Source organism: Dama dama, chromosome 23 (assembly GCF_033118175.1).
Source record: "Dama dama isolate Ldn47 chromosome 23, ASM3311817v1, whole genome shotgun sequence".
Classification (NCBI taxonomy): domain Eukaryota; kingdom Metazoa; phylum Chordata; class Mammalia; order Artiodactyla; family Cervidae; genus Dama; species Dama dama.
In genome coordinates this window covers 6,536,827-6,564,368 of record NC_083703.1, presented here as the reverse complement: position 1 = coordinate 6,564,368, position 27,542 = coordinate 6,536,827, and positions in this window count along the sequence as shown.

Genomic DNA, 27,542 nt, shown 5'->3' with positions numbered 1-27,542 from the left:
TACAGTAAATTCCTTACCTACACATGAGTTCTATTTCATTCCTAGAGCATGTTGTAAGTCTAGTTTGTTCATAAGTCCAACAAAGTTAGCCTAGGTACCCAACTAACACAATTGATGCTATAGTATTATACTGTAATAGGTTTATAATATGTTCACATCATTGAAAGTTTACAACTTGAAGGTTTATATGAAGGAAACTTAATCTATTTAGTTGTGATGTATGTATGTATGTATTCTAGATACAAGTCCCAAATCAGAAACATGATTTAAAATACATTCTTTCAGACTATAGATCATCTTTTCACTTTGCTGATTCTGTAGTTGGAAAGATAAAAGTTTTTAATTTTTATGAAATCCACTTTATCTTATTTTTGACAGTTGTGCTCTCAGTGTTATATATAAGAAACCATTGCCTAACCTGAGCTCACCACATTGTATTATTCTAACAATTTTATAGTTTTAGCTCAGTTAACTATATGATCCACCTGAGATATTTTTGTGTATTATGTGAGTGAAGAGTTCAAATGCCTTCTTTTATAGGTAGATATCCAGTTGTCTCAACACCATTTGTTGAGAAAACTATTCTTTCCTCATCAAACTTCTCACTTTGCCAAAAAATTGACTACAAATGCTAAAATTTATCTTGGAATTGTCAATTCTACTTCATTGATCTATAGTTGACAGTGACCTGTTGTGGGGTCAGGGACATTGAATATATAGGTCCTGGAAAAAATCCTTTTGACGGAGGTCACCATTACCCCACACCATAGTTTGGCCACAGGGCAAACCACAGGGAGGAAACATAGCCCCACCCATCAACAGAAACTGGATTAAAGATTTACTGAGCCCCACACATCAGAGCAAGAACCAGAATCCCCCACAGTCAGTCCCTCCCACCAGGAAGCCTTCACAAGACTCTTATCCTTATCCATCAGATGGCAGACAGACTATGAAACACAATTACAGAAAACTAACCAAACTGATCACTTGGATCACAGCCTTGTCTAACTCAATGAAAATATGAGCCAAGGCATATAGGGCCACCGAAGACAGAGGGGTCATGGTGGAGAGGTCTGACAAACGTGGCCCACTGGAGAAGGGAATGGCAAACCACTTCAGTATTCTTGCCTTGAGAACCCCATGAACGGTATGAAAAGGCAAACAGATATGACACTGAAAGATGAACTCCCCAGGTCAGTAGGTGCCCAATATGCTACTGGAGAAGAGTGGAGAAATAGTTCCAGAAAGAATGAAGAGGCTGAGCCAAAGTGGAAATAATGCTGAGTTGTGGATGTGACTGGTGGTGGAAGTAAAGTCTGCAGTACATGGTGCAATATCAAAAATGACAGAATGATCTCTGTTTGTTACCAAGGCAAACTGTTCAACTATCACAGTATCCAAGTCTACATTCCAACCAATAAAGTCAAAGAAGCTAAAGTTCCATGATTCTATAAAGACCTACAGGACCTTCTAGAATGAACACCAAAAAAAGATACCCTTTTGATGATAGGGGACTGGAATGCAAAAGTAGGAAGTCAAGAGATACCTGGAGTATCAAGCAAGTTTGGTCATGAAGTATAGAATGAAGCAGGGCAAAGGTTGACAGAATTTGCCAAGAGAACACACTGGTCACAGCAAACACCCTCTTCCAACAACCCAAGAAACGACTCTATACATGGACATCACCAGATAGTCAACACTGAAATCAGATTGATTATATTCTATGCAGCTGAAGCTGGAGAAGCTCTACACAGTCAGCAAAAAAAAAAAAAAAAAAGATCAGGAGCTGACTGTCGCTCAGATCATGAACTCCTTATTGCCAAATTCAGATTTAAATTGAAGAAAGTAGGGAAAATTGCTAGATCATTCAGCTATGACCTAAATCAAAACCCTTACAATTATACAGTGGAAGTAACAAATAGATTCAAGGGACTAGATCTGATAGAGTGCCTGATGAACTATGGACGGAGGTTCGTGACACTGTACAGGAGACAGTGATTAAGACCATCCCCAAGAAGAAATGCAAAAGGGGAAAACGGCAGTCTGAGGAGGCCTTATAAATAGATAAGAGGAGAAGCAAAAGGCAAAGGAGAAAAGGAAAGATACATCCATCTGGACACAGAATTTCAAAGAAGAGCAGAGAAAGATAAGAAAGCCTTCCTCAGTGATCAGTGCAAAGAAATAGATGAAAACAATAGAATAGGAAAAAATAGAGATATCTTCAAGAAAATTAGAGATACCAAGTGAACATTTCATGCAAAGGTGGGAACAATAAAGGATAGAAATGATAGGGACCTAACAGAAGCAGAAGATATTAAGAAGAGGTGATAAGAATACACAGAAGAATTATAAGAAAAAATCTTAATGACCCAAATGGGCACAATGGTGTGATCACTCACCTAGAACCAGACATCTTGGAGTGTGCAGTCAAGTGGGCCTTAGAAAGCATCACTATGAAGAAAGCTAGTGTAGGTGATGGAATTCCAGTTGAGCTATTTAAAATCTTAAAAGATGATGCTGTGAAAGTGCTGCACTCAATATGTTAGCAAATTTGGAAAATTCAGTAATGGCCACAGGACTGGAAAGCTGTTTTCGGTCCAACCCCAAAGAAAGGCAATGCCAAAGAATGTTCAAACTACCACACAATTGCACTCATCTCACACGCTACCAAAGTAATGCTCAAAATTCTCAAAGTTAGGCTTCAAGAGTATGTGAACTAAGAACTTCCAGATGTTCAAGCTGGTTTTAGAAATGGCAGAGGAACAGGAGATCAAATTGCCAACATCTGTTGGATCATAAAAAAGGAAGAGAATTCCAGAAAAATATCTGCATTTGCTTCATTGACTACACTAAAGCCTTGGACTATAGGGGTCACAAGAAACTGTAGAAAATTCTTAAAGAGATGGGAATATCAGACCACCTTATCTGACTCCTGAGAAACCTGTATGCAGGTCAAGAAGCAACAGTTAGAACTGGACATGGAACAACAGACTAGTTCCAAACTGGGAAAGGAGTGTTTCAAGGCTGTATATTATCAACTTGCTTATTTAACATATATGCAGAATACCTCATGAGAAACGCCAGACTGGATGAAGCACCAGTTGGAATTAAGATTGCAGGGAGAAATATCAATCACCTCAGATATGCAGATGACACCACCCTTATGACAGAAGGTGAAGTGGAAATAAAGAGCCTCTTGATGAAAGTGAAAGAGCAGAATGAAAAAAGCTGGCTTAAAACTCAACATGCTGAAAACAAAGATCATAGCATCTGGCCCCATCACTTCATGGCAAATAGATGGAGAAACAATGGAAAGAGTGACAGACTTTATTTTATTGGGCTCCAAATCACTGCAGATGGTGACTGCAGGCATGAAATGAAAAGTAGCTTGCTCCCTGGAAAAAAAGCATGACAAAAGTAGACAACATATTAAAAAGCAATACTTTGCCAAAAAAGGTCAGTATAGTCAAGGCTATGGTTTTTCTAGTAGTCATGTATTAGATAGAGAATAGTTGGACCGTAAAGAAAGCTGAGTGCTGAAGAATTGATGCTTTTGAGCTGTGGTGCTGGAGAAGACCTTTGAGAGTTCCTTGTACTCCAAGGACATCCAACCAGTCAATCCTAAAGGAAATCAGTCCTAAATATTCATTGGAAGGACTGATGCTGAAGCTGAAACTCCAATACTTTGACCACCTGATGTGAAGAACCGATTCAATGGAAAAGACCCTGATGCTGGGAAAGATTGAAGGCAGGAGGAGAAGGGGATGACAGAGGAAGAGATGGTTGGATGGCATCACCGACTCAACGGACATGAGTTTGAGTAAGCTCTGAGAGTTGGTGATGAACAGGGAAGCCTGGCATGCTGCAGTCCATGGTTTCAGATAGAGTTGGACAGGACTGAGAGACTGAACTGTACCGATGTTCAGGAGTACTGTAATTTTTAGTAAAATTTGAAATTGGACAGTTTGTCTTCCAATTTTCTTTTTTCTTTTTCAAGATTGTTTTGACTATTCAAGGTTCCTTACATTTTCATATGAATTTTAAGATTGGTTTTTCCATTTTTGCAAAAAAATGAAAACCTACTGAAATATTTACAGTGATTGTATTAAATGTCTATCAATATAAGGATTGAACCAAGTTGTGTGATCTACCTGTTTTTATCATCAAAATGAGTTAAGTAAGTCTTTTAATGTGTACTCATTTTAAATATTTATACAAGTTATAATTTTGTGTCTTCTTGAAAATTATTTTAACAACAAATATGAAATTAGGACTGCTATGAGACTCAGCCCTAGCCTCTCAGCATTCCTTACTCTATGCTTTTTCCTAGGCAATGCCATTCACACCTACAGCTTCAATTTGCCTCAATTTATAGATCAGTGCCTCCCAGATTTCTTTTTCCTCTAACTAAAACCTCATTGTATAAGCTTCAGACAGAGTCTTAATTTTACCTGCCTACTCATCTTCTCTACTTACATGTATCAAATGCACTTGTAACTCAACAGGATTGAGCTTGAATCCATTTCTTCAGCTCCCTGGCCTAGGTCCTATTCTACTATTGATCTCTATGCCATTAAAAGAGAACATTTTCTATTAGATTGCACAAGCCAAATACCTAAGAACCACAGATTACCTCCCCTCCACTCTGCTTTCCTCGCCCACAAAATTCACCTTAGAAATCAGTCTAGCTATTGATACACCTTTGCTGTATAAGCTACCACTATGTCTTCCCCTCGGTTCAGTTCAGTCAGTCAGTTCAGTTGCTCAGTTGTGTCCCACTCTTTGTGACCCCATAGACTGCAACATGCCAGGCTTCCCTGCCCATCACCAACTCCCAGAGTCTACTCAAACTCATGTCCATGTCCATCGCATCAGTGATGCCATCCAACCATCTTATCCTTTGTCATCCCCTTTTCCTCCCATCTTCAATCTTTCTCAGAATCAGTGTCTTTTCCAATGAGTCGGTTCCTCACATCAGGTGGCCAAAGTATTGGAGTTTCAGCATCAACATCAGTTCTTCCAATTCATATTCAGGACTGATTTCCTTTAGGATGGACTGGTTGGATCTCCTTGCAGCCCAAGGGACTCTCAAGAGTCTGCTCCAACACCACAGTTCAAAAGCATCAATTCTTCAGTGCTCAGCTTTCTTCACCGTCCAACTCTCACATCCATACATGACTACTGGAAAAACCAGAGCTTTGACTAGATGGACATTTGTTGGTAAAGTAATGTCTCTGCTTTTCAATAAGCTGTCTAGGTTGGTCATAGCTTTTCTTCCAAAGATTAAGTGTCTTTTAATTTCATGGCTGCAGTCACCATGTGCAGTGATTTTGGAGGCCCCCAAAATAAAATCTGTCAGTGTTTCTGTTGTTTCCCCATCTATTTGCTGTGAAGTGATGGGACCGAATGCCATGATCTTAGTTTTCTGAATGTTGAGTTTTAAGCCAACTTTTTCACTCTCCTCTTTCACTTTCATCAAGACACTCTTCAGTTCCTCTTCACCATCTGCCGTAAGGTTGGTGTCATCTGTGTATCTGAGGTTATTGATATTTCTCCCAACAATCTTGATTCCAGCATGTGCTTCATCTAATCTGGCATTTTGCTTGATATACTCTGAATATAAGTTAAATAAGCAAGATGACAAATATACAGCCTTAACGAACTCATTTCCCAATTTGGAACTAGTCCATTTTTCCATGTCCAGTTCTAACTGTTGCTTCTTGACCAATATACAGATTTCTCAGGAGGAAGGTAAGGTGTTCTGGTATTCCCATCTCTTGAAGAATTTTCCACAGTTTGTTGTGATCCACACAGTCAAAGGCTTTAGTGTATCCAATGAAGCAGATGTTTTTCTGGAACTCTCTTGCTTTTTCGATGATTCAGTGGATGTTGGCAATTTGATCTCTGGTTCCTCTACCTTTTCTAAAACCAGCTTGAACATCTGGAAGTTCTCGGCTCATGGACTGTTGAAGTCTAGCTTGTAGAATTTCGAGCATTACTTTGGCAGAATGTGAGATGAGTGCAGTTGTGCGGTAGTCTGAACATTCTTTGGCATTGCCTTTTTTTGGGATTGGAATGAAAACTGACCTTTTCCAGTCCTGTGGCCACTGCTGAGTTTTCCAAATTTGCTCACATATTGAGTGCAGCACTTTCACAGCATCATCTTTTAAGATTTTAAATAGCTCAACTGGAATTCCATCACCTACACTAGCTTTCTTCATAGTGATGCTTCCTAAGGCCCACTTGACTTCACATTCTTGGATGTCTGGCTCTAGGTGAGTGATCATACCATCGTGGCCATTTGGGTCATGAAGATCTTTTTTGTATAGTTCTTCTATGTATTTTTGCCACTTCTTCTTAATATCTTCTGCTTCTGTTAGGTCCATACCATTTCCATCTTTTTCTGTGCTCATTTTGCATGAAATATTCCCTTGGTATCTCTATTTTTCTTGAAGTGATCTCTAGTCTTTCCCATTCTGTTGTTTTCCTCTACCTCTTTGCACTGATCACTGAGAAAGGATAGACCACTGCAATATTCTTCTGATTGATTTTCTTACATCTACTGTGGCCACCTTTGTTCTGTTCTTCCCATTATAGGTAGGTTTCAAAAATCAAGTCTGATCATGTCAGCATGCTTAAAAACCTATAATGGCTTCTTCTGTCTCTTGCATCTTGTATCTCTTGGATAAAGATCCCATGCCCTCCTACAGCATAGGCCATGCACAGCCTTGTTCATACTTACCTTTATACCCTCTCTTGCAGCACTCTTCTATTCCTTAACTTTAGTTTATTTTCTTAGATATACAATTATCCCTTTCGCATGTTTTTTTCCTTCTGTATGAACCATATATTACCCACATTTCCATCTAATTAAGTCCTTTGTACCTTCTTGATATCTGGTAAGTTTATCAGCAAAGGATTTTCTGATTCCCCCTAGCCAGGCAGTTTTATTATGTGCTTTTATAAAACAAGGTCTCTTTCCTTGGGGTATCTATTAATCTTTATACCACTTATTTCAGTGAGTATTTGATTGTTACCCATCTCCCCAATAGGATAAAATCTTCATTAACTCAGAGACCTGGTCTGTGTTGGTTAACCTGAGCAGTGGCCAGAGATCTTTCTTTTGCAAATAAGACATGAAACCAACTTAATTTTTTTTAAATGGGGAAGAAATGAAATAAATAAAACATTGGACTAATGTAACTGAAATTTAGGAGCTCAAATCTCAGAGTCATAAATCAGGGTTCAGGTACACAAATGGTGTTTTCTTCTCATTTTTTGGCTCAGTTTTCTTCTACATGGTGCTTCATTTTCAGGAAATCTCTTGCCATGTTTCAGAAAGATGTCTAGTGAAAGTCTAGACTTAAGTTCTACCACCTTAGCTATCCCAACAGAAAATTTTTCTCTTTCTTCACAGTTCCAGGGAAAGTTTCCAGTGTGAGTCTCAGTGGATGGATTGGATCACACCCACTCATGAGCCAGTTACTATGGCTAGGAACACTTAGTTCCTTCCAGAGCACAGGTTGGGATCAGGCTTACTCAGATCATGTGGGCAAGAGATTAACAAAGGAAGCAAAGAAGAAGAGAGGGATTGAATGCTGGATAGAAGAGGCAGCAGTAGCTCCTCTGGACCTTGTATGTAGTATCTGCCATATAACTTTTGCCCAATAAAGCTCGACAAATATATAAATAAATTAGGTGCCATTGATGTCAGGAAAACAAGTAATGAAAAGAAAGACAATGTTGGAGTAGCTTTGTTGAATCAATAAACTTGGACTTAAATCTCACTTTCATCATTTATTACCTGAGTAACGATAGGCAAGTTACTTAAACACCTTGATCTTGAGTTTTTTCATTATTGAATTGGGTAATAATCCTTAACATCCAAAGATTTCATAAGACAAATGCACTGATGAACATAAAGTGCCTATGTTTGGGCTGGCACAGAATAAGCCACAAAACTTTCTTATCCCTTCCTGTCCCCTTCTACTTTCAGACTTTGGTATTGCCTATGTGTTGATTCTTTCATCTCCATTCTTTGAAGTGGGGGCCACAGTTGTCTGGATCTGGAGCACTATTTCCCCAGTTTCATATACTGACATCTCAGCATCTGCCAACCAGGTAGGAGACAGAAGAGAGAAGTGACTGAGTTTAAGAAAAAATGGGGGCAATGACAGGTATGAGTCAGAGGAGGTTGACAGGTACACCACATGCCCTGCTTTCTACACCACCCAGTGGAAGCCTGAGCTGATAATGTCCGTTCTATTCAGTTTGCACCTGGTTCTCAGGGAGCCATAGCTCAGAGTCAGCACAATGAGCTCGGCTGTATTGCGCTGTGCTACTTCCTCCTGCCCTCGCCTGAAACCACATTTCAGTCAATTGCTAATGTCAGCGTGGGAGTCATAATCCTGGTTTAGTGACGCTGCAAGTTACCACATCTCCATGGGTCAGGGAAAGGAGTTTGACTGTCTAAGGGAGGAGACCTGAAAGCCAGACAAAGCATTCTGTGTTCCCAGGCGGTGAGCTATAGTGAGATCCAACCCAATCAATCTCATAAATACCTTTCTCATTGCCAGAGAAGGAGTTAACTCTGCAACTAGAACCCCAGGCCAGGTTGTGAAAGGCTTTGAGAATTTTTGTTCCTCCAGTTCTATGTACCTTATCTTTACAGACCACAGGGATCTAGCCTAACAGCCAAAACCCACAACAGGCTTCTGCCTAAATTTTAAATGACTTTTTTTTTTTGGTGTGTGAATTTTGAGGCTGTGCCAAAAGGCATATTTCTAGCCCCTGCTATCAAATGTGTCACCATGAAAACAGTTGCCAGTATTATAAAGAGCCCAGAAGACAGACATCAACAATGCTTGTAGACAGGACAAGTGAAGATCTAATTCCCAAGTGACATGGGATTATTATTTCTGTGATATGGGTCAAGATGTGTTCTGTGAGATGTGTACAGCTAATGGAGCATCATGTGCTTGTTAGTTAGTTTCAGCTTTAACTCTAATGATAGTCAATCAGCTTCATCAAAACAGCACAATCCAGGGGTGATCAGTGGCATTAATCAGAGTGCACTCTATCACAGAGGCAGCTGCTATAAACCCATCTCTCATCCCATTTTGATCATAACTTTTCTAGTTAGTATACTGATTGTGAGAAACGTTGGTGAAAATGAGCAGCTTGTTGAAAAATATGAGGAATTCTTGAAAAGAGCAGAATTAAAGGTAACATGTATTTTAGAGATGTTTCCAGTCATGCATAAATAAGGAGTTTGAATACAACAAGTAAAAATGCCTTTCAGTCATAGAGGGCTCAGTTCCTGAGTGATTCTATGTCCAACTATTGCTTATGGAAGATAACTGGTTGCCTGAGTCCAACAACAAAAGAACAAAATCCCTGGAGTGTTGTGTTGACTTTAAATGAACTATCAAGCAATGAATGGCCAAGATACGCAGAAAGAGAGCTATAACATCATCACATTTTTAGAAAGGCTATATGAAGTGTTTCTGCTAAATTAATGTCCATATGTGTGGCGGACTTTGATTTGAAACTTGATTTCATTATAACATGGCAGTGAAGTCCTGGGTAACTAACTCTCACTTAAACTCTTTTTAGTGGTTGCCATGATCTACCCAGGTTTCCCAGGTGGCTCAGATGGTAAAGAATCCTCCTGCAATGCATGAGACCTGGGTTCAATCCTTGGCTTGGGAAGATTCCCTGGAGGAGGGTATGTCAACCCACTCCAGTATTCTTGCCTAGAGAATCCCCATAGACAGAGAAGACTGACAGACTACAGTCCATGGGGTCACAAAGAGTCAAACACGACTGAGTGACTAATAACAGCACAGCACATGATCGACCCAAAAGAACCTAAAGTAGGACATACTTCATTTGGTGTGGTTAATAACTGGTGGCTTTTAAAGAAATTCACATGTTTCTTCTTTGTCAGTCTTCATCAGACTGCATCATTCATTTTTGTCTTAGAGTCTTAATTCAACAATATAAAAATTTCCCTAGTGGTCCAGTGGTTAAGAATCTGCCTGCCAATGCAGGGGACATGGGTTCAATCCCAGGTCTGGGAAGATCCCACATGCCATGGAGCAAGCCCATGGGTCATAGCTACTGAGACCGCACTGTAGGGCCCGTGAGTCGCAGCTACTGAACCAGTGAGCTCTGGAGCCTGGGCTCCACAGCAAGAGAAGCCATTGCTTTGAGAAGCCACACACTGCAACTAGGGAGCGGCCCCCACTCACCACAGCTAAAGAAAGCCCTCAGGCACCAATGAAGATCCAACACAGCTATAAGTAAATAAATAAAGTGTAAAAAATAGCATGGAGGTCCCAGACATGATAATTATTAGGGTGATAGTTATAATTTGGTAAGAAATTGACGTTTTTACAAAGCTGTATAGATTGCAAAGCACTTAGTTCTCATACAGGTTATCACACACAAGAAAGAGAGCTGAAACCAATTAATGATGGATTTGGTTATTCTCTTTACAGCCCACAGGGTTCTAGCATTGAAAAGGCAGGGCATAGGTATCAGATAGCAGAGGACAAGGATGAGCAAGGACAAGCATACAGTGCTTTCCAGACCTCTGCTGGTGTCACATTTGCTAACATCTCATTGGCAAAAACTAGTCACATGGTTGGGTCAAGTCAGAGTGAGAGGGACCTGGCAAGTCCTACCTGCTGGCTGGGGGTTGCCAAAGTAACCTACAGCCTTAGGAAAGTATGGCCCCAAAATGGAAACCAGGGGCAGGGGGAAACCTGGGAGGGCTGCCCAAGTCAGATCATAAGAATGAGCAGGAAGTAACCCTCCTGCTGGGGAAAGTTACTGGGGAGACAGTTTTTAAAGGCATGAGTTGATTGTGTCCCCTTTGGCAGGTCAAAGCCATGAACCTATTCTTTTCTACTTTAGGGAAAGAAAAAAAAGTAACCTCTTACTATTCTAAGTCTCCTGAGATCTCATTTTTTATTATTGTGGTTGTTTGTGGTATATTTGTTTATAATCGCAGCATAGTCAGGCCAATGCTAGCATTTACAGAAATCATAACATTTCTTTTTTGAATTTTTCTTCTAGGTGGCTTCATGGTATGCTTTCTTGTCTCTAACTGTGCATGTTTGTTTAGAGTTACACATTTTTTTCAGTAAATCCACAACTTGTAGGAGAAAAATCTTAAGATTCATAACCTGAAAATGTGTACTTGAATCTTAGGTCTCCTACTTAATAAGCTATGTGATGTAAGTTATGGAGATTTTCTGAGAGATTTCTTCTAGAAAGTTGAGAAATGTGGTTACTCTGAGGTCTTGAAAAGCCTATGTGACAATAGCTATGAATTTTTCTCTTATATTATAAGATATGCAGATACTCATTGTTACTAGTATCCATTTGGAGCTTGCAAAATCAAATGAGAAATAAACAGTTCATTGTTATTATTCTGGAGACACATTCGTTATATTTTCCCAATTCAAGCTTACTGGACTTGAATAACAATTTTCTAGCCAGGATTGTGGGTTCTTTGGGTTCACAGACAGAGGGGAAATTCCTGCATTAGGTGCTCATACCCTGCAGGCAAAGTCCACAGGTCCTACATGAAGTTCATAGGTTCTTTCATAATGAGGCTACTTCTCTACATTACCCCAGTCACCCCATCACCAACTTGTCTGTATCCCTATGGAACCTCCAGGCCTGGGTATCCACACTGCTTTCCCAAGGACTGGAATCTTCCCACTTCTTTGCCAGACCACCTGCACCTCCCTATACCAGGAAGGCCAGCTTCTCCTCATTACCCAAGTCTGGCTTCCAACCTTGCATTTTGGGGAAAACCTCTGCTGTCTCTCCTCCCAACCTCCAGGCAGAGTTAGTCATTCTCTTCCTAGGCTGGAATAGGCCCTAATACATTCTTCTTAAAAGACTTCACTTGTTTTGTTTACATGTCTGTCTCCCCAGTAAGATGCTGAGCTCTTGGGAACATGTCTGTGTTGTTCATCTCCACCCTTAGCACCTAGCATGATGCCTGGAATGTTAACAAAGGCACTTAGGTCTACAGGGAATTTTTTTTTTTCCTGAGCTTTCTATCCTGTATTCAGAAAATTGGTAGATGAAATTTACTGAAAATAACTTCTTGCTTCTTTGAGGATTTTTGATGAAGATTTGAAATTATAAGATACCTATCGTATATATATAGTAGGTATCTTATAAGATACCTTATAATAGGTATTGGTTCCAATTACCTATTATTCAGTTCAGTTCAGTTCAGTTGCTCAGTTGTGTCCAACTCTTTGCGATCCCATGAACCGCAGCACACCAGGCCTCCCTGTGCATCACCAACTCCCGGAGTCCACTCAAACCCATGTCTGTTGTGTCAGTGATGCCATCCAACCATCTCATCCTCTGACGTCCCCTTCTCCTCCTGCCCTCAATCTTTCCCAGCATCAGGGTCTTTTCAAATGAGTCAGTTCTTCGCATCAGGTGGCCAAAATATTGGAGTTTCAGCTTCAACATCAGTCCATCCAATGAACACCCAGGACTGATCTCCTTTAGGATGGACTGGTTGGATCTCCTTGCAGTCCAAGGGACTCTCAAGAATCTTGTCCAACACCACAATTCAAAGGCATCAATTCTTCAGTGCTCAGGTTTCTTTATAGCCCAGCTCTCACATCCATACATGACTACTGGAAAAACCATAGCCTTGACTAGATGGACATTTGTTGGCAAAGTAATGTCTCTGCTTTTTAATATGCTATCTGGGTTGGTCATAACTTTCCTTCTAAGAAGTAAGCATCTTTTAATTTCATGGCTGCAGTCACCATCCACAGTGATTATGGAGCCCAGAAAAATAAAGTCAGCCACTGTTTCAACTGTTTCCCCATCTATTTGCCATGAAGTGATGGGACCAGATGCCATGATCTTAGTTTTCTGAATGTTGAGCTTTAAGCCAACATTTTCACTCTCCTTTCACTTTCATCAAGAGGCTCTTTAGTTCTTCTACACTTTCTGCCATAAGGGTGGTGTCATCTGCATATCTGAGGTTATTGGTATTTCTCCTGGAAATCTTGATTCTAGCTTGTGCTTCCTCCAGCCCAGCATTTCTCATGATGTGCTCTGCATAGAAGTTAAATAAGCAGGCTGACAACATACAGCCTTGATGTACCCCTTTTCCTATTTGGAACCAGTCTGTTGTTCCATGTCCAGTTCTAACTGTTGCTTCCTGACCTGCATACAGGTTTCTCAAGAGGCAGGTTAGGTGGTCTGGTATTCCCATATCTTTCAGAATTTTCCATAGTTTTTTGTGATCCACACAGTCAAAGGCTTTGGCATAGTCAATAAAGCAGAAATAGACGTTTTTCTGGAACGCTCTTGCTTTTTTGATGATCTAGCAGATGTTGGCAATTTGATCTCTGGTTCCTCTGCCTTTTCTAAAGCCAGCTTGAACATCTGGAAGTTCACGGTTCACGTATTGCTGAAGCCTGGCTTGGAGAATTTTGAGCATTACTTTACTAGCATGTGAGATGAGTGCAATTGTGTGGTAGTTTGAGCATGCTTTGGCATTGCCTTTCTTTGGGATTGGAATGAAAACTGACCTTTTCCAGTCCTGTGGTCATTGCTGAGTTTTCCAAATTTGCTGGCATATTGAGTGCAGCACTTTCACAGCATCATCTTTTAGGATTTGAAGTAGCTCAACTGGAATTCCATCACCTCTACTAGTTTTGTTAGTAGTGATGCTTCCTAAGGCCCACCTGACTTCCTAAGGCCCACCTGACTTCACATTCCAGGATGTCCGGTTCTAGGTGAGTGTCAGTGGTCACCCCATCATGATTATCTGGGTTGTGAAGATCTTTTTTGTATAGTTTTTCTGTGTATTCTTGCCACCTCTTCTTAACATCTTCTGCTTCTGTTAGGTCAATACCATTTTTTTTTTAAGCCCATCTTAACATGAAATGTTCTCTTGGTATCTCTACCAAGATTCCCTTATAGTAGGCATCTTATATATGTATAACAGGTATGTTATATATGTATATGTATATGCTTGCTAAGTCACTTCATTCATGCCCAACTATGTGACCTTATAGTCCATAGCCCACCAGGCTCCTCTGTCCATGGGACTCTCAGGCGAGAATATTGGAGTGGCCTCCCTTGCCCTACTCCAAGGGCTCTTCCTGACCCAGGGATTGAATCCACTCCTATTATGTCTCCAGCAATGGCAGGCAGGTTCTTTTTTAGTAGTGCCACCTGGGGTATGTATTATATATAAGATACCTATAATATTTTCCCCTCTCAATTGGTGGAGAGTCTAAGCATAAAGTCAGTTTTTCTTTACAAGTATATAAACCACTTAGGAGAACTTGAAAAAAAATAGAGCTGAGATCCCCAACTTAGACCTTAAGAATGACTTTCTTTAGGGCAGAAGCCAACGTATCTGAGCTTTCCAGAAACTTCTCCCTGTGATTCTAAGGCATATCAGTTTTGAGAACCATTGGGTTAGGCCAATCTGACCTATAAATTCCTGGTTCCAATTGCTTCATGTGCTGCTCGCTGTCAAAAGGATCAGAAACAAAAGTGCCCATTCAGAGGTGGGCATCCTCTCCCCACCTGGCCACAGGTGCCCCAGCTTTCCCTGGAGAGTTACCTTATCGCTCGCAGACTTTGATCAGGAGCTTCTCCACTGTGGCTGCATCCCCACTTCAAAGCTGGGAAATCTGATCAGCTCCTCTCTTTTCCCTGCACCCAGGGCCCAGTCGGGGCAGACAGCCTCAGCATTCAGCTGTGGGCCAGAGGCCGAGCTTTTGTGTCGTGCTCCTGTCTGACTCTCCGCCTGTACAACTGTTGCCAAATTGGTGCCAAAGAGAAACCAAGAGGGGAAATACAACCTGTTCTAAGCTCACCGCCATGGGTGTGAAATAACCACAGTTAGGGTGCAGTTTTAGGAAGAGTTTTGCAGCGCTACATCTCCTAATCCCTGTGGCAAGTTGACCTGAGTTCACAGCAAAGGTTCTTTATGGAAAAGAATCACTTGGAACTTCTATATAAACTGCCTTTTCCCTGAGCCTCTAAAATTAGCTCCAAGGTAAAACTTTACATAAGAGAAGATGAGAAATGGTCTAGACATGGGAACAGAGCAACAGTGTTCAGTATCCTTAGTAAATTACCTAATATCAGGAGAGTGGCAGGTGCAAGTTTAACTGCTTCAAACCCAGATTTAAGTCACCATCCCCCAAACTGCCCTTGCAAACTAGCCTAGAGATGAACCAAATGCAATTAGATTGCATTTAAATGAATGCAAATATATCACAAGGTCATTAAAGGAACATATAATTCACACTTCTTAAAATTTATGCGTTTAAAGGATACAGGCCAGTGATTTTTATTATAATCACAGAGTTACGCATTGATCTCCATAATATAAGTTTAGAACATTCTTATCACCCAAAAGGAAATCCTATACCCATCAGCTGTTATTTCTCATCATCTTCCCCTGCACTAGTGCTGGACAATTTTAACGTGATTTTTGCCTCTATAGATTTGCCTATTTTGGACAAGAGAAGTGGAAATGTTTTTAAAGAAGTGGAATTATACAATCTGTGGCCTTCTGTGAACATTTTTCACTTTGGATGTTTTCAAGGTACATCTGTGTTGTGACACTTATCAGTATTTCATTTCTTTGCTGAGTTTCATGTATGGATATGCCACATTCGTGTACCTATTCCTTCACTGATGGACATTTACATTGTTTCTATATTTTGGCTACTGTGAATAATGGTGTTATTAATATTCATATACAAAATTTTCTGTTCATATGTTTTAATTTCATTCCTAGAAATGGAATTTCTGGGTCGTATAGTAACTCTATAATTAATGTTTTAAGCAACTGGTCAATTGTTTGGCTGCACCATTTTATATTTTCATCAGTAATGTGTGATTTCTCTGTGTCCACATGTGAACTCATAATTGTTGACCATTTTTAAATTGTAGCCATTCTAGTGGGTGTACATGGATAACTTGTGGTAGTTTTGATTTTTATTTCTCTAATAATTAATAATGTTGAGCATCTTTTTATTTAATTTTCATTGTCCATTTTTATATACTCTTTGAGAGAAATGTCTATTCAAACCTTTTGCCTGTTTTTAAATTGACTTCTCTTTCTTTTCATTATCAGGTTGTAAGTGTTTTTATACATTTTGTATACATGTCTCTTTTCAGATATGTCATTTGCAAATGTTTTCTCCAAGATTAAGCATTGTTTTTTCATTTCCCTAATGAAAGCATTTGAAGCACAAAAATTTTTCATTTTGATAGAGTCTAGTTTATTTTTTCTGTTATACCTTGGTATTGTATTTAAGAAATCTTTGCCTAATCCAATGTCACAAAGATTTACTTCTATAAGTTTACAAATTTTAAACTCTAAAACTTAAATCTGTGACCTATTTTAATTTTTTAACATATTATGTAAGATAAGGGTCCAAATTCATTATTTTGCATGTTGTCTCAACTGAATTTATTTGAAAAATTCTTCCTTCCTTACTGAATTGCCTTGACACCTTTTTCAAAAATAAATTGATAATACATTTTAGAGTTCATTTTTAGACTCTTAATTCTGTTTATCTATATGTCTATACTTGTGTAAGCACTATTTTATCTTTATTAATACAGTTGTATACATTAAAATTTGAAATTCGTATATGTGTCTTCCAACCTTGTTCTTTTACTTTCAAAACTGTTTTTTTCTATTCCAGATGCTTTGAATTTCATATGAATTTTAAGTCCAAGTTGTCAAAATATTTTTCTTAAAAAAATACTATCTGGGATTCTGATAGAATTCGCACAGCATGTATAGGTCAATTTGGTGAGCACTGTCATCTTAATATTAAGTCTTCCAATCCTTAACTACGGAATATCTTTCATTTTATTTAGAAATTATTTAATGTTTTGCAACAATGTTTTGTAATTTTCAGTGTTGGATCATTTAATTCTTTAGATTAATTCCTAAGTAATTTTATGTCATTTTAACTGGAGTTATTTATTTTTATGATTTAATTTTTGAATTCTTCATTGATTACACAGTTATGATTCATTTTTTTGTCCTAATCTTATATAACACAACCCTGCAGAACTCATTTATCAGTGATAATAATGTTGTGGTGGATTATTTAAGATTTTCCACATACAGGATCATGTTGTATGACAATGAGATCATTTTACTTTGTTTCCAATCTGGATGTGTTTTCTTTCTTTTTTTTTGCCTAATTGCCTGGGCTAGATATTCAGTACATCTCCTCCCTTGAATCACCACCCTCAGATTTTAAATTTCTCCCATTGTATGGGAACTCTGTTGGTCTAACCTGACTCATAATAATGTATCTTCTTAGATTTTGTCACTTACTAAAACCATCTGCCATTACATCACAGCTCTCTGTTCACAGTCCTTCACACTCTTTCTCCAGGACTTGGCAGCTGCTCTCCATATCTTCATCCGTATCCTTCAGGGGTGCCCCTGTCTGATCCTGGGGCTTTCTCCCCTGACTGTAACTCTTCACTACAATATAGTCCCACTAGATCTGGGTTATTGGGTTCAGTTCTGAGTGCCACCTTTTACAAGAAACATTCAGTGGAGTAAAAGTTATTGGGTTGTCCTAGAACTAGAAACTACGTAACTTGAGAAACTGGTTTCATGAGAAAGCATCAGGTCTTTCAAGGAATTCACACAGTAGATACTGTAGGTTCTCCACACCAGTCTCTTTATCAGAGATCTTTACTGCCTCCATCTGTCTCCCCACTGCTCCCTGCATAGGGAATTGCCGTCTGCTGAGAGGAGCCACGCCCTTCTCCAAGAAAGTTTTATTGCTCCCGAGGATAGCCTCAGCAGATGACCACCAGTTCCTTTGCCTCAAGGTGAGAAAGTTCTGGTTGCTATTCATGGTGCAGACTTCCCGGGAGGATCAGGGTGAAGGTCCACCACAGCAGAGGCCACATTCTCACCAAGTTCAATTTCCATTCTGATTCTGTTTTTAAAAATTTATTTATTTTAATTAGGGGATAATTACTTTACAATATTGTGATGGTTTTTTGCCATTCATCAACATGAATCAGCCACGGGTGGACATGTCCTGCCACCCTGGGCCCCCACTCCACCCCTCAGGCTTGTCCCAGAGCACTGGCTTTGAGCACCCTGTTTCATGCATCGAACTGGTACTGGCGATCTATTTCACATATGGTGATATACATGTTTCAATGTTATTCTCTCAAATCATCCCACCCTCTCCTTCTCCCACAGAGTCCAAAACTCTGTTCTTTACATCTGTGTCTCTTTTGCTGTCTTGAATGTAAGATCATTGTTACTGTCTATAAATTCCAAATATATGTGTTAATATACAGTATTTTTTTTCTCTTTCTGATTTACTTCACTCTGTATAATAGGCTCCAGTTTCATTCACCTCATTAGATCTAACTCAAATGCATGCCTTTTTATAGCTGAGTAGTATTTCATTTTGAGTATGCACCACAACTTCCATATCCATTAGTCTGCCAATGAACATCTAGGTTGCTTCCATGTCTTAGCTATTGTAAGCAGTGCTACAGTGAACATATGTTTCTTGCAATTCTGGTATCTTTGGTGTGTATGCCCAGCAGTGGGATTGCTGGGTCATATGGCAGTTCTAGTCTCAGTTTTTTAAGGAATCTCCACACTGTTCTCCATGTTGGCTGTTCCAGTTTACATTCCCACTAACATAAAACCAATACACAGAAATCCCTTGCATTCCTATACACTAACAATGAAAAAACAGAAAGAGAAATTAGGGAAATTCACCTAGTTACATTCACCATTGCAACAAAAAGAATAAAATACTTAAGAATAAATTTACTTACAGAAATACAAGACCTAAATATAGAAAACTATAAAACCCTGATGAAAGAAATCAAAGATGAACCAAATAGATGGAGAAATACAGGTTTTCATGAATCAGAAGAATCAATATAGTGAAAACAAGTATACGACACAAAGCAATCTATAGATTCAATGCAATCCCTATCAAACTACCATGGTATTTTTCACAGAACTAGAACAAATAATTTCACAATTTGTATGGAAACACAAAAAGCCTCAAATAGCCAAAGCAATATTGTTTAAGAAGAATGTAAGTGGGGGGAATCAATCTTCCTGACTTCAGACTATACTGCAAAGCTACAGTTATCAAGACAGTATGGTACTGGCACAAAGACAGAAATATAGATCAGTGGAACAAAATAGGAGATCCAGAGATAAATCCATGCACCTGTGGACACCTTATCTTTGACAAAGGAGGCAAAAATATACAGTGGAGAAAAGACAGTCTCTTCAACAAGTGGTGCTGGGAAAACTGGTCACCACCTGTAAAAGAATGACACTAGAACTCTTTATAATACCACATACAAAAATAAACTCAAAATGGGTTAAAGATCTAAATTTAAGACCAGAAACTATAAAACCTTTATAAGAAAACATAGTCAGAACACTCTCTGACATAAATCACAGCAAGATCCTCTATGACCCACCCCCCAGGTAATGGAAATAAAACAATAATATACAAATGGGACCTAATTAAACTTAAAAGCTTTTCACAATGAAGGAAACTGTAAGCAAGGTTAAAAGGCAGCCTTCAGGATGGGAGAAATTAATAGCAAGCAAAACAACTGACAAAAAACTAATCTCCAAAATATACAGGTAGCTCATGCAGCTTAATACCAGAAAAATGAACAACCCAATCAAAAAGTGGGCAAAAGAACTAAACAGACATTTCTCCAAAGAAAACATACATACAGCTAATAAACACATGAACAGATGCTCAACATCACTTATTATTAGAGAAATCATCTCATGCTGTCAGAACAGCCCTCATCAAAAAATCTACAGACAATAAATGCTGGAGAGGGTGTCAAGAAAAGGGAACTCTCTTACACTGTTGGTGAGAATGCAAACTGGCACAGCTATTCTGATTCTTCACTCTCTTTCTCCTGAGTCTTCCCTCAAAAATTCACTTGCACTGTAATCACATCTCAGGATCTGCTTTTAGTGAACCCAACATAGGGCAACCTAACACTTCTTACTTAAAGAAATCAGATGGAGTTATCTGTGATCATTGTTTTCTAGAAAGCAATTGCTAGTCTTTGGGCTCCTTCACATCAAGAATCCACACATATAAAATATTTGCTAATCAGCTGCAAAGATTTCCTCTTTGAAGATCAACTTTGTTGACTTTTAAGTTTTTTATCATAAAAGAAAGGAAAATCTATCACTCAATGTCCTAAATAAAGAAAGAAACTTTTGACTGGATGTCTCCATGAGCCCATTAAGTAACAGAGTTAAGTCAGATGTCACCAAGAGCTATAATTTCTTCATGAACAAAGTAATAAAAGGGATCAAAAGAGCTCATCCACCTTTCATTTGGTGCCCGGGTCCTACTAATGGCTTAGGGACACCTCTCATGGACAAGGATTTTGTCAGGGAGCCCCATTGCTACGTGAGCCTCACTAATTTGAATCCAAATCTGTTCAGATAATTGTGACATGTCATTTGCAGTCAGAAGGCAGGGTCAGTGAGGGTCGTATCTGAACATTGCCTAGCATTCCAATTTCTATGGATAATTCTGCCTTTTACATCATGTAATTTTCATCTTACTGAGATGAGAAAGAATCAAAGTGTGGTCTTGATCAAGAAAAGGAAGCATTCCTAATTCTGTGAGCCTTAGATTGCTGGGATCCTGGAGAGGAAATGAGCAAGGATAGTCAGAGCATTATCTTCAAATATCTGAAGGTTAGCCATATCAAAGATGTAAATAATTTCAGTGGTGTTTTCAGGATGATAGAATTTAAAATAATGGTTGGAAGAAGCAGAGTTGTGCCTTAGCTGCCCTGTGAGAACTACACAAAATTGGAGGATTTAAATCACCAGGACTATCAGAAGTGGAAGAGAAAGTGGCACAGACTATGTTGAAGGATGAGTAGGATTTCACCAAGGGAAGAAGAGATGATGACATTCCAGACACAGACCTGCGTGAAGGTGCCAGGCAGGACAGCACATGTCACATGATGGAAACGTCTATCCAGTGAGAAATTCGGTCAATGTATGACCCAGCAACCCCACTACTGGGAGCATACCCTGAGAAAACCTCAATTCAAGAAGACATATGCACCCCCAATATTCATTGCAGCAGTATTTACAATAGTCAGGATATGGAAGAAACCTAGATGTCCATCGACAGATGAATGGATAAAGAAGCTGTGGTACATACATACAATGGAATATTACCATCCATTAAAAGGAATGCATTTGACTCAGTTGAACTGAGGTGGATGAACCTAGTGCCTGTTATACAGAGTGAAGTAAATCAGAAAGAGAAAAGGTAATGTCTGTATTAATGCATATATATGGAATCTAGAAAAAATGGTACAAATGAATATAGTTGTAGGGCAGACATAGAAAACAGACTTGCGTACACAGAGTGGGAAGGAGAAGGTGGGACAAATTGAAAGAGTAACATTGACATATATACACTATCATGAGTAAAACAGAGAGCTAGTGGGAAGTTTCTGGATTACACCTGGAGTTCAAGCTAGTGCTGTCTGATGACCTAGATAGGTGGGATGGGGGTGGATGCGAGGGAGGCTCAAGAGGGAGGGGAGATATGTATACATATAGTTAATAAATCAAAGAATTGAAGCTCTCAAATTCCATTTCTGGAGAAAGGTATTAAGAGTCCCTTGGACAGCAAGGAGATCAAACCAGTCATTCCTAAAGAAAATCAACCCTGAATATTCATTAGAAAGACAGATGCTTAAGCTGAACTTTCAATACTTTAGCCATGTGATGCAAAGAGTCAACTCTTTGGAAAAGACCCTGAAGCTGGGAGAGATTGAAGGGAAGGGGACAACAGAGGATGAGATGGTGGGGTGGTATCACCGACTCAATGGACATGAATTTGAGCAAACTCCAGGAGATGGGGCAGGACAGGGAAACCTGGCATGCTGCAGTCCATGGGGTTGAAAAGTTGGACCAGACTTAGAAACTGAACAGCAACAGGCAATTCACATCATTGTACAGCAGAAAGTAACCCCAATCTGTAAAGCAATTATCCTCCAGTTAAAAATAATTTTAAAAAGAAGTTCAGTCCGTGTGGCTGCACACAGGACACATGGTGGGGTAGAACAGAAGACAAAGCCTGGGCAGAGGCAAAGGCAGAGCATTTGGGGCCTTCTGTGTTGAACTGGAATTTGGATTTGACCCAGAAAGGATGTGTGAATCCATCGAGTGATGTTAATAAAAGGGAATAAAATAATTTGGTGTTTATTTTCACTCACTCAAGTAAAGAGAGTAGATAGATGAAAAGACAAGTAGGTGAGGGGATTAGGTGTGAGAAGGCAGCCCAGTGAGGAAACTACTAAAAAAAAAAAAAAAAAAAAATCCAGGTGCAAGACAAGGAGGACCTGAATGCAGGTACTGGAGTTGAGTGTGGGGCAAGAGACCTGAGATGAAATGCTTAACATCTGAGCACTGACCGAGGCAATCAATGAAGGAGATCAGAGAGCCTGGGATGATACACAGTCATTGAGCAATAAATAAATGCATATAAATGAATATTATATATATATTTGTGTGTGTGTGTGAGGAGATAGAAAGAGAACAAGAAAATAGAGGAGAAGATGGACAGAAATAAAAAAGGTATGGGAAGAAAAGGAAAAAAGTACAAGGGCAAAAAAAGAGGTCTGATTCTGCAGTATTTAGACACTTAACTATGGATAATTCAGCTGTTGGGGAATTAAGGGCTGCAGGGCCACACCCTAGACCTGCATTGTCCAAAAGATACAATATGAGATATATGCATATATATATAAACACTAGTTTTTAGTAGCTGCATTTTTAAAGTATAAAAAGAAACAGAAGAAATGAATGTTAGCAATATATTATAAACTCAACATATTCAAAATATTACTTTAATAAATAATCAAGATAAAATATTAATGACAGTTCATTCTGCTTTTGTACTGCCTTCCAAATCTGGTACATTTTTTTTTTACAGTAACACTGTATCTCAATTTGGACACAAAGTTTTATCAGAGCTACTTGATCTGTATTTAGATTTCATAAAATGTGTTGCTTAAAAGAAAAGATAGATTCACATATCCAAATTGTTTTATATGCTATTTTTTCTAATAATCAAATTGAGTATTACTTTTTAAAATTAATTTATTTTTTATTGAAGGATAATTGCTTTACAGAATTTTGTTGTTTTCTGTCAAACCTCAACATGAATCAGCCATAGGTATACATTTTTAATTTGAGTTGAAGTGAATTAAAATGGGACAGAATTAAAAATTTAGTTCCTCCATCTCTCTAGCCATGTTACTAGTCACGTGGGACTGCCATTCTGGACAGCATAGTTCTAAAATCTAGCTACTTTAAATGTGACCTTAGCACCATGCTATTAACATCTCCTGGTAGCTTGTTAACAAATTCAGAATCTCAGACCCAGCACCATACTTACTGAATCAGAATCTTCATTTTATCAAGACTCCTTGGTGATCCATGTACACATTAAAGTTCAAGAAACACTGCCCCAGATCAGATGGATTATTTTATTCTTTTATATTACTGGGTAATATTCCATTTGTGTATGTGTGTATATGCACATATATATATATGGATGGGCTAAGTTGTATCCAACTCTTTGCACCCTTAGGACTGTTGCCCACCAGGTTTCTCTGCCCATGGGACTCTCCAGGCAAGAATACTGGAGTGGGTTGCCATGCCCTCCTCCAGGGCATTTTCCCGACCCAGGGATAGCACCAGTGTCTCCTATGTCTCCTGTACTGGCAGGTGGATTCTTTACCATCTGCATGACCTGGGCAGTCCAAGATATAGTACATGCATGTATATTAATACATACCTCACATTTTTTATCCACTCACCTGTTGATGAACATTTAGATAGCTTCCTTGTCTTGGCTATTGTAATTAATGCTGCTATGAAATAATGCCATTTGCAGCAATGTGGATGGACCTATGGATTATCAAAACTAAATGAAGTAAATCAGGAAGAGAATGACAAGTAACACGATATCACTTACATGTGGAACCTAAAAATGATACACATGAACTTATTTAAAAACAGAAGTAGACACAAGAAACATAAAACAAAGTTAAGGCTACCAAAGGGGACAATTTTATGTACATACTACTATGTATAAAATAAACAACAAGGACCTACTGGACAGTACAAGGAACTATTTCAATATCTTATAATAACATGACACATATAATATGCACTACATATATGTATATGTATAACTGAATCACTGCTGAGAATCTGAAACACTGTAAATCAACTATATTTCAACAAATTAAATGATTAAAATTTTGAAAAATAGTCATGCATGGACACTGAGGTGTGATGCAATCAGGTGACTTAGCCAATATTTCACAGGGAGGGGACTGGAGGAATATATGTAGAATCTAAAAATTTAGAGTTTGTTTCTTATCTGACCACTTATGTGGCATTGGTTCACCTAATCCAACTTTTTCTCATTTTGCCCTTCCCACTTATAAATCCACCATCACACAGGAGAACCCATTAGTTTATGAATATAAAATATGTATACAGGTATTCTAGGGAAAACATAGTAAGGGACCCCTCAATATATTATTTTAGAACTCCATTTAATGAAAACCACACTTGGTTCTATGGGACAAGACCAGAATTTATGCAGGGGCCGCTAACACACTGGAGATTTCATTACTCCTATCATGAGTCTGGTTTAATTTATCCTATCTTCTAACTGCTGGTCAGGACAAAGAGGCATCTTTTCCACCATAAGGAGAGATAAAATAGGCTGGACAATAATGGAAGGTGGCTTTGTATCAAGCTTGCCTGTGCCTGTGCAATGTGATGAGTGATAGATGCAATTTCATGCTGAAAACTGGGTTGAATGTGCCAAGCTCAGTTACCTGTCTGAAAACCTATAATTATAAAACTTTAGGGGAGGTGGTAGGTTTATAAAACCTAATATGAGCACATTTAAAGATAATTTAATAATTTTAAGAAATGGTTTCAAAATTGTTCAAAAGAATTCACAATTTCATGTTTCACATTGAAATAATAGATTCCTAATTTTACAATTTAAATTTAAAAAAAAAATTTTGAAATTTGGAATGCCCAGGGATCCAAAATGCCTGGGAAGCAGTGCTGTCTGCATCAGCTTAGGTTCTTACCACCCACAGTATCCAACTTACAGCTACTTAGTAAATCCAAACATTAGAAAATTTTCTAACACATCAATTTTACTTTCAAGCAAACAGAAACTTTCACAGTTTAATTATATTTGATTCCAAGATTATTTTCTGGCAGTTTGGCTGTTATAATTAACAAATTTATTTGTATAATCATTATAGTCACAATATTGCAGAAATACTATGAGATTGAAATATGAGATTTACATAGTTTTGAAACTCTAGGGCATAGTCAAGGTAGAATTAGAGTCACTGGAAAGTTAAATTGAGTATTGCTCCATCAGGGGTTTCCTGGGTGGCACTAGTGGTAAAGAATCCACCTGCCAATGCAAGTGATGCAGGGGACGTGTATTCAGTCTTTGAGTTGGGAAGATCCCCTGGAGGAGGAAATGGAAACCCTCTCTAGTATTCTTGGTGGAATAATTTCATGGACAGAGGAGCCTGGGGGGCTACAGTTCACAGGTCCCAAAGAGTCAGATGCAACTGAGCAAGTGAGCATGCATACACGCCATGTAGCATAAATCCAAGTTCTGAGCCCAGAAACTCCTGGCATCATCTGTTGAAGATTAACTAAGCTATATTTCAGCTGAAGAGGCTTTGGTGAAGGCTTCATTGTCCCTCTATCCCTTTGGAAATCAAAATAACAGTAACAATAACAACAACAATAAAAGTGATGACAATGATAAAAACTATAGTTACAAAGAATTTAGAAGGTGCAAATGCTAGATCATAGTCAATGACAGAAAGGTTGAACATGTAATGAAAAGGAAACCTAGTTGAGGAAGAAAGCCAAGGATTGATAAGTACCTCTGACAAACATGGTTCCCCCAAAAATAGTACCTACAAAAAAAGCCCACAGCAAGGACAGCACTACTGTAAGGAGCAGCAAGTTCTGGGGGCATCCAAGCTACATCTCTGAGTATGAAGTGGCAGAGAAGGCATGTAGAAGTGAAGAGACACACTATACACATACAAACAGTCAACCACCTACAACAAAAGGCATTTACATGGCAAGATAGAGGAGGAAAAGTAGGTGAACAAGAGCTCTTAAAATGACATTGAAAAGAATATTTTCTAAGGTACATGACACTACACACAGACACATACATGAAGAATTACAATTTGAAGTGTTTACTGGAGAAGTAAATGCAAGTATTTTCTCAAAGAATTTCCAATAATTATTAGCTCACTGTGTGCTCTCTCTCTGTCTCTCTCACAGACATACACACGACACACATCATAAAGCACCCACAGAAACAAGACCCGTGAGAATGAAGTCTGAAAAACAAATAAATGCAAGTGTCAAATTTGCCAAATGGAAAACATAGAAAGCACCATATTTGTGTGTGACCTCCAAAGTAACATTTTACCAAGGTAACATGATAATATTAGAGAAGCAGCAGGAGCCTCCAGGAGCCCTGGGCCTATTAACTCACTCACTGGGTTGCTGGCCAGATGGTGGTTAGGGTCACCCACTGTCTTACTTTGCTTGGAAATGAGGGATTTCTAGGACACAAGGTTTCTAGTTCTAAAACACCAAGGGTGCCGAACAGCTGGTCACCATATAGAGGCTCTGCTCTTCAATGTGCAATCCATGAAGTGAGAATTTTTCTGGATTTCTGTAGCCACTAGTTCATTGGTATTCATCTAATTTGCCAAGAATCATCTTGTTTGCCTTTTGTAAGCTGTGAAGAGTGCTTCACTCTCAGAAGGCAGATCCCTGGTTTTCTGTGTTTCTTAAAATGTGCTTCTCAAACTTCAGTGTGCGTTAGAATCATCTGGAAGATTTGTTAAAATAGACTCTAGGGATCCCCTCCCAGGGACTCTGAATCAGTAGATTGGAGGTGGAGCCAAGGCTCTACATTTCTAAAATTTGGTTCATGCTGATGCTGGCGATTCAAAGAATTATAATTTTTGGAATATTTATTGATGATCATACAAACCAATAAACTAACAGGAAAGGAAGGTCACTTATCAGTGTGACTCTAGCTCAATGACTTGTGACCTCTGATTCATCCCTAGTAAACTTATTTTTTACATTTGGAAACTGATAATTTCTGCCAGATGATTCATTGCAATAACTGTACTCACTAGGGCATCTAAAACTTTGGTTTCTCAGTTCTGAAAGAAAGACATCAACAATAAATTTTGCTATTTCATGCATTTAAAATCTTGGTTTCTCAGCTCTGAAATGACAAATAACTCCATCAATAACACATTCTGCCCTTACGTGCTAAGACAGTGAGAAAGATTGTTTCATTGGTAACAAACATTCAGTTGAC